We start from the raw sequence: 10,212 nt of genomic DNA, 5'->3' as shown, positions 1-10,212 counted from the left end.
TCGTTCCTTATATATTTTAGCCTCCAGTCCCCTAATCATCTTTGTTGCTCTTCTCTGTACTCTTTCTAGAGTCTCAGCATCTTTTTTACATCTTGGTGACCAAAACTGGATGCAGTATTCCAAGTGTGGCCTTACCAAGGCATTGTAAAGTGGTATTAATATTTCACGTGATCTTGATTCTATCCCTCTGTTAATGCAGCCCAACGCTGTGTTGGCTTTTTTGGCAGCTGCAGCACACTGCTGGATCATATTTAAGTGATTGTTCACTAGGACTCCAAGATCCCTCTCATAGTTACTACTATTGAGCAAGGAACCCCCTATACTATACCTGTACATTTGGTTTTTCTTGCCTAAATGTAGAACCTTACTTTTTTCATTATTGAATTTCATTTTGTTAGATAGTGCCCAGTGTTCAAGTCTGTCCAGGTCCTCCTGTATCCTAAGCCTGTCTTCTGGAGTGTTGGCTATTCCTGCCAGCTTGGTGTCATCCACAAATTTGATGAGTTCCCCATCTATCCCCTTGTCCAAATCGTTGATGAAGATGTTGAAGAGCACTGGGCCCAGAACAGAGCCCTGGGGCACCCCACTACACACTTCCCTCCATGTAGATGCAGTTCCATTGAGGACCACATGCTGAGTAGGGCTGGTCAGCCAGCTATGAATCCATCTGGTGGTCATGCTGTCTAACCCACATTTTTCTATCTTATCGAGTAGTAGGTTGTGATCTACTTTATCAAATGCCTTACTGAAGTCCAAGTAAATTATATCCACAGCATTCCTCTGATCCACTAATTTTGTCACTTGGTCAAAGAATGGAATAAGGTTTGTTTGGCATGATCTGTTTTTAACAAACCCATGTTGGCTTTTAGTAGTGATTTTGTTTGCCTCTAGGTGTTCGCTGATTCGTTGTTTGATTATCTTTTCCAGAATCTTCCCAGGTATTGGGGTCAGGCTGATAGGTCTGTAATTTCCTGGATCCATTTTTCCCTTTTTTGAAGATGGGAACTACATCAGCTCTTTTCCAGTCCTCTGGTAGTTCCCCAGTGCTCCAAAATCTTTGAAAAATATAGTTCAGTGGTTCTGAGATCACATCTGCCAGTTCCTTGAGAATCTTGGGGTGTAATCCATCTGGTCCTGGTGATTTGAACTCGTCTAGGCTGGACAGGTGCTCACTTATCATTTTCTTGCCTATCTTAACTTGTATTTCTATACTGTTTTTTATGGCACTATTTTTGATAGGTTGGTCTGTTTTTTCCCTTTGTGTAAAGACAGATGCAAAAAAAGTTAATAGTTAAATAGTTCTGCTTTCTCCCTATTGCTTGTCACCTTCTTGCCACTTTCACCCACTAATGGACCAATCATTTTCTTCACTTTTTTCTTGTTTTTTACATGTTGAAAGAAGCTTTTTTTTGTTATTTTTGACTTTGGTCGCAAGCCTTAGTTCATTATGAGCCTTAGTTTTCCTCACTTCATCTTTGCAGGCTCGGGCTATTTGCTGATATTCTGATTTAGTTATGTGCCCCTCTTTCCACTTTCTATATTTATCCTTTTATCTTTCAATTTATCAGAGAGTTCTTTATTCAGCCATGCTGGTTTCTTTTGAGAGCTGTTATTTTTCCTTATTAAGAATCACTTTTATTGCTTTTCTCTCATAATTCAACAACACATATCCTTTAACCAGACCACCCTTAGAGGGAAAAATAAAAATACTCTGATCTGATAAAGTTGGTATGCTTTGATCCGTCTATTAAACAAAGCCTTTTGATGGGACCCGGGAAGAGTTTAATGTGCAGGTAGTCTTCATTTAGTAACTCATTTAGCAACCACTCATAGTTAACAATGATGGAAAAAATAACAGCCAAACCTCACATTTATAACCTACACTGGTCTGTAAAATAAAGGAAAGCTGAATTAATACCACAAATACAACACAGCTTCACTTGGCAATTGTATCATTTAATGACCAAATTGTAATTCCCAATTGTGAACACTAAATGAGTTATTGAATTATTTATTAATGAATTTTATTCATTAAATAAATCATTCTCTCTCTTACCACTAGAAAATTGCCAATGGCTAATGAACGTTTGAAAAACCTCGCCAAGAAAACTGCAGGGACTTTCCAGGGAGTTCCACACGGACCTGAAAATGCATACATGCACAGGAAGAAAACCGGTTGTATCATGGTCTGGACTCTGTTGGCCTTTCAAAAAACACAGAAGACCTGACTGCTTCCATGGTCCCTGGGTGAAATATTAAGTGATTTCAACTTTGAAAGTTGTTTGAAGAGTTGTTTTATGAAGATTGTCTTTGTTTTGTTTTTGAAATGTCATGGTTTTGTGTTGATTTTTAAATTGCTGCAAGCTACCCAGAGTCATTTCAAATTTAGTAGCCATAAACTGAAGAAACAAACCGAAAAAACAAACAAACAAATCTCAAACCCTACAAAAAATTGGGCTCAAAACCATCTTAATAATATGATCCTGTTTCTTTCTACTCAGATGTAGATTTCACAAAGTTTAGTAGGTGTTGTCCCTGGTTCCAGATTAGTGGTTGTAGGATTATTTTTTTAAATCTTGAAACCAACCTTTTGGATTAATTGAATACAGAAATAAAGAAATAATATTACCTTCTCATTGTTCCCATCCCAGTACTATAACAATTCTGCATTTCCTTGTATGGTGGGGGTGCTATAATTTACATAATCTTAATCACCATTCTGCTTTGCAATATTTATTCAAGATTGATAAACTATAAACCCTTCTTCTTATTAGAGATGTAAAATCATACTCACAAGATGAATTTCTGAATGTGAATGTGGGATTGTCCCAATAAACATATTGTAAATGATTTATTTATCTAGTCTTTGTTGATAATCACCAATTGGTTGGATAAACTGAATCATAATTCAGAAGTAAGCAACCTATAGCCCTTGCATTGTTGTACTTTAGTAGGTTGAATAGTCAGGCAATTTTCAATAAAGTTGTGCATGTGACCATTTTGTTGGAAGATGTTGTATAGGTGGTCTGTTTCCTTTTTCTGGTGTTCTGCATTGCTGCAATAGGTTTGTATTAGTATAAATAGTGTTCTTATCCAGCTTCTCTTGTGGGAGGTTAGATTGTTACTTTGGTAGTGGAGCACTTGGTTAGTGTGGGTAGTTTTACAATAAACTTCTGTTTCTAATTTTCAATCATTATATCCTGTGCTGATGAGTATATCCAGGAAAAGTAGTGTGTTATGATTTTCCTCTTCCCTTATGAATTTTATTCCTTTGAAAATATTATTGATAGTTTCATGTGTTTTTTCTAGTTGTTCCTTTTTTTTTATTACAACAAAGATAATACTGGATTCATACTTGGGTTGTATGAGTGGGAGTGTTATAGTTTCTAGGAGTTGCCATATTGTCTCTGCTATGAGTCCTGAAAGTGATGATCCCTTGGGTGTTCCTCTGATTTGTTGGTATATTTGCCTCACCACTCAATCCACTACAGAACAACAAAGATAAGCTGTGAAAAACATCTCAAAAATCTCAAAAACATCTCAGAAACCATCAACAAACTGTTACAATCCCATGGCATCACATAGCACACAAACACACTAAAGCCCTCCAAAGCACTCTAAGTAAATGAAGCAGTTCCAGAAGAAAAAACAAGAGTTATCTACAACATACAGTATAAAAACTGTAGCAGCCACTATGTAGGACAGGCAGGCAGAAGGCTAGCAGAACACATCTATGAACACCAACCAGCAGTCAGAAGACATGATGAAAGCTCCTTAATTTTACCTCACATGGACAGACTTAATCATGGTTTTATCTGGAAAACTGTGAGCATTCTAGACCAAGCTAAGTACAAAAATACTAGAGAATTCCTGTTAACCTGGCACCCAATCAGCCACCAACAGGTGTACAGAGATAAATATCTACATACCATTCCAAAGAGACAAAAGAAAACAAAAAGATTAAGACACCTCCTCATCAGCTATCAATACCCAGATGAACTGAGATTAACACCAAGATTAACACTAGACTAACAATAACAAATAAACAATATTCCAAATCAAGGAATTACCAACTCAGATAAACAAGCTAATAATACACAACAGCCTTATCAAGAAACCACCAAGAACATTCCCACCAAGCAAGGCAAGTCACCAATATATAAACAGAAAACAAACCCCACTCCCTTCTAGCACTGATGGTGTTGGGTAATGAAACATCTGCAGGAGAACAACCAAGGTCAGATAGCACCAAGGACCCCAAAGCCCTGAAATAAACACATGTCCAGAAAAAGAAAGAAGAAAAATCCAAAATTTCTCTGCCTAAAATTGTAGGTTTAATGCAATCCCCCTCGCTCTGCAACCAGCTGCACACATACGTCGTATCTTAAATATATCTTAATTATAGGTAAAATTATATATGTAGATCAATCTGGATGTATTCCAATTACAGGCTGTAGGTGTCCAGTTTACAGCAACTAACTTCACAGAACACATTAAAGCTAAATAAACTGTACTATGGCCTACATGGTGAATAATTCTTGCCACTATATATTCTAGCCTGGTGGGCATTAGGTAAATTTTCACATCCCCAAAAGCTTTACTATGTTAATAAACATATTCAGGAAAGAAGTTTATCACTCTTTTTCATTTTAGTGATGTAGATAATGCAGTGAAGATGAGATGATGTAGATGAATATCTCACAATGTAGCTCAAAATGCTGTCTTGCTCAGATGCTGATGGGTCCAAATTAACTTGAACTTAGCATGTCATGTTGATCTGTTATGTATGACTTATAGGAAATTTAAATGAGAACCAGATGAGGGCACCTGCAAGGCAAGAGGCGATGAGAACAGTGAAAAGCAATGATGTCATGAAGATACTGTTACATGCTGTATCATGTAACAAATATAGCCTTGCAAAACATAACTAAAAGTTAGTCACTAATCTCTTCTATAAAAAAATAGAAGAAAACTAAAGTGAACAAAGGTGAATATACATATCCCAGGATAATATTACAGGATCCAATCTGGGTCAGTCACTGGGACCAGAGGTTTGTCTTCCAAGCTTTTGGATTCATGCTGGAGCCCAGCTTGAGGTAACTTCTCTCTAGCCTAGAGAGACCTCTGATTCTGGTGACCAACCCATATTGGATCCTGAAAACTAAAGTGTTCAAAGAAAAATAAAGAGAAAAGTTAACTGAGAATGATTCAAGAGTCACATTGATTCAAGGCAAGGTAATACAGGTTGTTCTCACTTACCAACTGCTTGTTCAGTGACTGTTTGAAGTTAGAACAGCACTGGAAAAGGAAATGTATCACTGATTCTTGAATTCATTGCTGCCATAACTTCCCCATATTCATGTGCTTACAATTTGATTGCTTGGCAATTAACATAGATTTTCGGCAGTCACAGTATCTCTCGGTGGCTTTCAATACTATGGTATATTTCTGGAACAGCCCTGGGAGTGATGGGTACTATGTGGTCCTGGTTCACTTCCTTTCTCCAAGGCCATTCTCAGCTGGTATTGATTGAGGATGCAAAGGCCCTTGCTTTGCAGGATCCCTCGAGGGTTGCTACTCTGTTTAACAAATACAGGAAACTGCTGGAGAACACCAGCCATCACCATAGCCTGAGATATGTGCAGTATGCTGATGATATTCAGCTGTACAGTATATCTCTGTCCATGGAGAGTTAACCAATATTGTGACCTCCCTTTCTTGGTGCATAGAGACTGTTGAGGTCAGAATAGGGAATAATAGGCTAGGTAAATCCTGGCAAAATGGAATAGTTTTGGATTAGAGGCTTTTTGGTTCTTGGACAATTATCATTTGTGGTCATGGATAGGGCTGTACTGCCTCAGACAGATTTTGGGCATGATCTGAGGGTTCTCCTGGACTTGTGACAACTGTTTGAGGAACAAGTGGCAGTTGCAGCCAAGAGAGCCTTTGCACAATTTCAAATTGTGATATTTGTGGCCATTCCTGAACTAACATGCACTTGGACAGTCAACCACACCCTGGTCACTTCCCACCTGGAATGTTGTTTAATATTTGCTTGTAGTTCCAATTATATTTGGAACTAATGTTATTAAGTCAGGCATAGTTACATGGTGTTTCACTTTAGAAATAGAATTTTATTAATGAATAATACCGCTTTGCTCACAAAGTGAGCACTGGGGAGCACTTATTTATTGGTCACTGACTATTTTTTCCCTCTTCTATCTATCTCCAAAGGCTTGGCAGTGATTCAGTATCAAGGCAGGAGTTCACTAAAAGGAGAGGGAATATTCCTCTAAGAAAATATGAATTATCTTTTCTATTTCAGGATCTCTCAAATGATTATTTATTGGTCTAAGTCATGGAGTTAACAGACTTGTGTCTGAAGAATTGTTGCCCAGTCAGGTTGAATATATTTATGTTGCAGGGATGAGCATAAGATGGTATCAAACTGTTAAGACTTTTGTTGTTGTTGTTTTAGTTTATGTATTTTAAAACATTTAAAGAATTTTAAAAATGACTATTTAAAAGAAGAAATTAAAAAATAATATAATGGAAGGAAAGCAAAATATCTGTAAAGAAACAGAGAATTTATAATTATCATAAAATTTAAAATTAATTATTTATTTGTTTAAATAATTAATTGAATATATAAAACTAAGCTCATTATATCGTTCTGAGAAATAATTGTAAGTCACTACAAAACTATAAGCATTAATATTTACATTCACATCTCAAATAATAATCAAAATTTTAAAAAGAAAAATAAATACTACTAAAAGTATTCAGTAAAACTGTATTAAGTTCTAAACTTCTCCCCATTATATTAACTAATGAATACATCACATTATTTATAAAAAATTGCTTCAGGTTCTACCTTTACATCAAATATTTGTCTATTAAAATCCATACTCTTAAGTATCTGAGTTTGTTGTATGACACCTGATATTTAGGGAAGCCATTCTTCCTTAAATTTAGACATACTTCTGAATGCACACTCTTAAATTTTGCCTTTATTGTATGTTCTCCATGTTTGATTTTAAAGTCTAATATTGTCTGCAAAGTGTCTTTTTGGAATATTACATTTTTCTGTCTTACTTTCCTGCCATCTGGTGATCATCTGGATTTGTGCAGTGCAAAAAAGGTAGCCATGCAGTCCAATTTTGGTTGAAAAGCAGAATTAGTTGAAAGCACCTTTGTAAGTTCCTCACAGCTCACAATGTAATTACCATCAAAGTAATTACTAGCAAAGTAAACCCAGGTCTATTAGTTTCGAGTAATTAAAGAAGGCCAACCCAAAAGTGATTATATTTCTGGGTTTCTTTCAATTCAGTAACCCTGAGAGGTTTCACCCAGCATAGCTATACAGCTTAGTTTTTATTCCAAAAATATGCTTCAGAGTTTGAATGGAGCATCAGTTGCTGACTTAATAAAACAGTTGTGTGATCTGAAAAAAAAGAAGCACTGGGTATATCTGGAACATTGCCAAGCCTCTAGTTCATTTTGATAACTCTGAATGGTTATCAGTATTTTAGTTCTCTCCCTCTCTCCCTCTCTCTCTCCTCCCCCCTCTCTCTCCCCCCCTTTTTTCCTTCAATTGTGTCCGATTTCCAGGGACTGCCAGGACAAGTCCCTGTACTTTTCTGGGCAATTTTTTCAGAAATGGTTTGCTGTTGCCTCCATCCCAGGAAAGAAAGAAAGAAAGAAAGCGACTGGCCCAAGATCACCCAGTTGGCTTTTTGTGCCGAACGTAGAATGAGAATTCACAGTCTCCCAATTTTTAGCCTGATGCTTTAACCATTACACCAAACCAGTTCTGATTTCTCTTTTACCTTCACATTAATCCATGATTATTGACAGGAGCAGATTATTAATCAGAAATTTCTAATGAATCTAAAGGTCTGTAGGAGAAGCCACCTGAAAGTCATAAACTCAGACAAGTTAACTATATACAAATAAGAAAAGCAGAAGTTGCTGGCTAACTGAAACTGCAAGTAGAGGAAACACAAAAACTGAAGATAGAGTTTAGAGCTTAACCTAGCAAAAGTATAACCGCAAACAAATATAAAAATAATTATAAGAATTGAGCTTTGTTAACAGAAGACTAGATGGTGATAGATAAGACATGCACAAAGGGGGCTTCCTGGAACATGAGGAGGGGGGAATGGTTTAGGCGCTTCGGGTTAGTTTATCTGATGTTCAGACAAGAGGTGTTGAGAGTGATGGGGGGAAATCTACGTCGGGGGTAGGATATAAAAATGTGTCAAACAGCTCTTTAAGGTGTGGCTGGATTCCTACGTGTTCTTCAGCTCACCAAGCCTTTGCAAACGCTTCTTTTCAAATAAAGTTTTCTTTCTGGAATTCCAAGTGAGTTTGTTTGTTTTGGGATCTTGAGCCACGTTCCAAACAATATATATTTTACCTACATTATGCACCTTGTAGTTTATTCACTATGATTTCACATATTTTTAACAACTTTTTGAAAACATTTTATGATTTTTCTGTTCTTTACGAATATTTAGAGAGCATGAATGTAGTTCTTTGACTTCTCCTTTTAAACTCCAGCTATATTAATCAAGGATCTTCTCTTCATGCTTTGCAAGCTGTCAAGTACATTTGTTTATTGATAATCAATATTGATCCCAAATCACATGAAAAACAGAAATTGTATCGAATAACCTACTTTTAAAAATATCTGAAAAGATGTTTTATTGAAATGCTTGGGCTAAACAAGGAGCCCACCCTTTAAATTGGTTGATTTCTAATGTTTTAAAGATTTTAAGATAGCATGTGTTGAATATTAGATTCATAATATCAGCTTGGAAATATTTACAATTGAAATGTATTAATTAAACAGTAACTGTTTCCATTCTCTAGCGGTCTGCGATGTATCTGCTATTTTAGATTCTTTGACAGATGCAGCACTTAAACAGAAATCAACAATTCAATTCCCTTAGGAAAGTAAAATCTTGTGCAATTATAACCTTGTTTTGATTTCAAAGCATTGCATATGTCAGACCAATTTTGGGAGAAAATCTTCTAATTAAGGATCTCAATTTGATGTCAAAACATATATCTAAAAATAGAATTTGTCATATCATGAAGAGCACTGACCTTACTGGTTCTGGTACATGGCAAAGAGGATACATTTATACAACTGGAAAGAAACTTACTTTCTTGACTTTAAGGAATGGATCCAAGACGGGAATTCATTATCATTTTAAAAAAAATTCATGTAATGAGAATCAGAAGAAAATGTACTATATGCAATATGGTCTAGATCAGTGGTGACGAACCTATGGCACACATGCCAGAGGCAGCACTCAGAGCCCTCTCTGTGGGCACATCTGCCATTGCCCCAGCCCCGCCTCCCCCCACAGCCCCATCCTCACCAGCAGTCCCCCCAGAGGAGTCATCCCCGGGCGTGGCCCACGTGGAGCAGCGCAGCCAAGGACATGGCAGCTGGACAGCAGGGACAAGAATCCGTCCTCACACCCCCTCACGCGCAGAAGGTGTGGCTGTCATGGCGCTGCAGGGCTGCCTGGGCGATCTGCTGTGATGGGCCGTGTAGGTGATGGTGGCCCTGCGGGTGGGTGAGGCGGGGCGCAGTGGGCAGGGGGGCACTTGGTCTCTAAAAGGTTCGCCACCACTGGTCTAGATTTAATGGCAAACTTCTGAATGAAATTAGCTTTAAACTATTATAGATGGAACTGTTCCTGTTAATTGTTAAGTTTTTTGGTCATGCTTAGTTTATTTTTATATTGTAGTTTTCATTCTTCACTGTATAATTACTATTTGTTTTTTTCCTCTATGTCAATGTTGTGAGTTGTTTTATTATTATTATTATTATTTATTAAATTTATATACCGCCCTATCTCCCTTACGGGACTCAGGGTGGTGAACAGGCGATACTAAAAACCACAATAATAAATAAATAATTTCTATGCTAAAATCAAATTAAATAACAGGCCTGTTCTAAAAACACCCCATACAAAACCCCCACTAAAACATTCCATGGATTCCATGGAGGAGAATCCTCAAGGGGAAAACAACACAAGAAGCTTGGGAAATTTTGAAAAGTGAGATAATAAAAGCCCAGTCTAGCACAATACCAACAAAGAGGAAAAATAACAGCTCTCAAAAGAAACCAGCATGGCTGCATAAAGAACTCTCTGACAAATTGAAAGATAAAAAGGGCAAGTATAGAAAGTGGAA

Source organism: Protobothrops mucrosquamatus, unplaced genomic scaffold (genome assembly GCF_001527695.2).
Source record: "Protobothrops mucrosquamatus isolate PMUCROS unplaced genomic scaffold, P.Mucros_1.0 scaffold_177, whole genome shotgun sequence".
Taxonomy (NCBI): Eukaryota; Metazoa; Chordata; class Lepidosauria; order Squamata; family Viperidae; genus Protobothrops; species Protobothrops mucrosquamatus.
This window is presented reverse-complemented; position numbering follows the sequence as displayed.